The following is a 3327-nucleotide window of genomic DNA, read 5'->3' as shown; positions in this document are numbered from 1 at the left end:
TTTGTGTGTGGCCAAGTGTTTTATCTGGTTCCTTCAATGTCCACACAGTAAATGAGAGTGTCTCTTCTGGAAACTGATAGGCTGGACAGGATCTCTCTCTTGCGTTACATCTCTTTTTTCATTGCACTACCAGGGAGGGCTTGAATCAAAATCCTGGCTTCTGTCTCTCCAGATGCAAGCAATGCTGAATCTGATACTGACAAAGAGGATTCAAGGGGCTAGTCAGTTAGTAGTGTTTATTCACTCATTCAATCGTATTTATTGAGCGCTTACTGTGTGCAGAGCACTGTACTAAGTGCTTGGGAGAGTACAATATAATGATAGACACATTCTCTACCCACAAAGAGCTTACAGTCTAGAAGGGGAGACAGATATGGATTTAAACAAATAAATTACAGATATGGACATGAGTGCAGTGGGGCTGGGAGGGCAGTTATATATAGAGGGAGTAAATCATGGTGACATGGAGTGGGAGAAGAGGAAAGGAGGGTTTCATCAGGGAAGGCCTCTTGGAAGAGATGTGCCTTCAGTAAGGCTTTGAAGGAGGGGAGGGTAATTGTTGGATTTGAGTTTACTGAGAGCTGTATTAAGCACTGGGAAGAATACAATTAAGCTACTTAAGTCTCGGAGCACCGAATCTGTGGCCATCACCACACAGCTGAGCTGAATGGGACATGGGGTGTGGGCAAGGGCAGAATCAGTAACAGCAGGACACTTTGCAGCTTCTGGATGGAGAGGTTGGAAACCAAAAGCCAGGAGGGCAGGGGGAATGATTTAAGGCTACAGTAAAACAAAACCTCAAATGATGCAGCATCCTATAGGCGAGCTGCAAATAGCTCCCAGAAATCAGGGACTGCCTTGAGACAGAAACTTCGTAAAGATCATACAGCAAAAAAGCAAAAGCGAAAACAGCAATGGGCTTGGCGAGTAACAAATGTGACATCACCACAAGGATCAGCGGTTGCTCGCTTAGTCTGGTGAAGGTGGATTACACATCAGAGGTGGAATTTCACCACCACTAGTATCTTCAAGCATGAATGATAACCATAGGTATACATATGCATGTGTATGTGTGTGTTAGGGTGGCAGCTAATCACCCTAATGGATACCGAAAGAGGAGTCACACATGACAACACACACAGTACATGAGACAGGAAGCCATGGTTCTAATCAACCAACAGAATTTATTAAGCTCTTGCTGGGTGCAGAGCACTGAACTAAATACTTGGGAGAGAATAGTGGTGGTAGAAGACGCTATCCCTGCCCTCGAGAAGCTTACAATCAAATAAGTAGGCAGGCACAAAGAAATTCAGAGAGGGGAGAGAAGGATAAGTGGAAAAGCAAGTTGTAGGGTTGCATGCTCTAGACTGTAAACTTGTTATGGGCCGGGAATGTGTCTGCTAATTTTGCTTATTGTACTCCCCCAAGCACTTAGTACAGTATTCTGCGCATTGTAAACACTTAATGAATACTATTTCACCGTTTGATTATGTGACTGTATATGTCAGGCAGCTCCAAGTGCACAAATGCTGAGTTGTTTTCTGCCCCAGGAGTACAGAAGCAGCGTGACCCAGTGGAAAGAGAAGCCATGTGGTTTAGTGGATAGAGCACAGGCCTGCGAGTCAGAAGGATCTGGCTTCTAATCCTAGTTTCTCCACATGTCTGCAGTGTGATCTTGGGCAGGTCCCTTCACTGCTCTATGCTCGTTACCCCATCATTGGAATGGGAATTAAAACCGTGAGCCCCGTGTGGCACAGGCACTGTGTTCAACCTGAATACCTAGAATCTACCCAGCGCTTAGTACAGTGCCTGGCAGAACGTAAGTGCTTACCAATACCATAATAAACAAAGAAGAACCCAGAAGTAGGTATACAGCTGCTGGACTCAGCTCCACCACCGGACTGCTGGGTAACTTTGGGTAAGTTACTTAGCTTCTCTGGGCCTGTTTCCTTAACTCTAAAATTGAAATTTTACAGAAGCAGTGTGGCTCAGTGGAAAAAGCATGGGCTTTGGAGTCAGAGGTCACGGGTTCAAATCCCTGCTCGGCCACTTGGCAGCTCTGTGACTTTGGACAAGTCACTTCACTTCCCTGTGCCTCAGTTACCTCATCTGTAAAATGGGGATGAAGACTTAGCCCCCCATGGGACAACCTGATCACCTTGTAACCTCCCCAGCGCTTAGAACAGTGCTTTGCACATAGTAAGCGCTTAATAAATGCCATCATTATTATTATTAAATTAAATCCATTTTTCCACCCCCATATGTGGGGAAGGGGCTGTGTCTGATCTGACTGCACCGTATCTACTCAACGCTTGCATTTGCTCAACAAATACCCCAGTTCTTACTACTGGGTCTTCCACAGTTTAAATCAGCCGACAAGCTCCCGTGGGGCTGAGATTAGGCATTCATCGGTGACGCCTCGCTGTGATTTCTCAGCCCAGCGGAGGAGCTTGTCTGCTGTGTGACCTTGGTTAGGTCACTAAACTTCTCCAGGCCTCAGTTCCCTCTTCGGTAAAATGGGGATTAAGACTGTAAACCCTATGTGAGACAGGGACCGCGTCCAACCGGATTAGCTTGTGATAATAATGTTGGCATTTGTTAAACGCATACTGGATTATCTCGGTATTTGTTAAGCGCAGACTATGTGCCAAGCACCGTTCTAAGCGCTGGTATTTACCCCTGGGCTTAGAACAGTGCCTGGCACATAGAAATCAATCAATCAATCGTATTTATTGAGTGCTTACTGTGTGCAGAGCACTGTACTACGCGCTTGGGAAGTACAAGTTGGCAACATATAGAGACAGTCCCTACCCAACAGTGGGCTCACAGTCTAAAAGGGGGAGACAGAGAACAAAACCAAACATACTAACAAACTAAAATAAATAGAATAGATATGTACAAGTAAAATAAATAGAATAATAAATATGTACAAACATATATACAGGTGCTGTGGGGAAGGGAAGGAGGTAAGATGAGGGGGATGGAGAGGGGGACGAGGGGGAGGGGAAGGAAGGGGCTCAGTCTGGGAAGGCCTCCTGGAGGAGGTGAGCTCTCCTCATAGTAAGCGCTTGACAAATACCATAAGAATTATAGTAGTTCCTACTGCGGGACGGATAAACCCAGACAAACGATGCCACGTCGTGCCTTAGTTTCCCCTTGTGTCCCGGCAGGGCCGGACTCTGGATCGGTAGATGCCTAGTCATCATCAATCGTATTTATTGAGCGCTTACTGTGTGCAGAGCACTGTACTAGGCGCTTGGGAAATGATGATGATGATGGCATTTGTTAAGCGCTTACTATGTGCATAGCACTGTTCTAAGCGCTGGG

Source organism: Tachyglossus aculeatus, chromosome X2 (genome assembly GCF_015852505.1).
Source record: "Tachyglossus aculeatus isolate mTacAcu1 chromosome X2, mTacAcu1.pri, whole genome shotgun sequence".
In the NCBI taxonomy this organism is placed as follows: Eukaryota; Metazoa; Chordata; class Mammalia; order Monotremata; family Tachyglossidae; genus Tachyglossus; species Tachyglossus aculeatus.
This window is presented reverse-complemented; position numbering follows the sequence as displayed.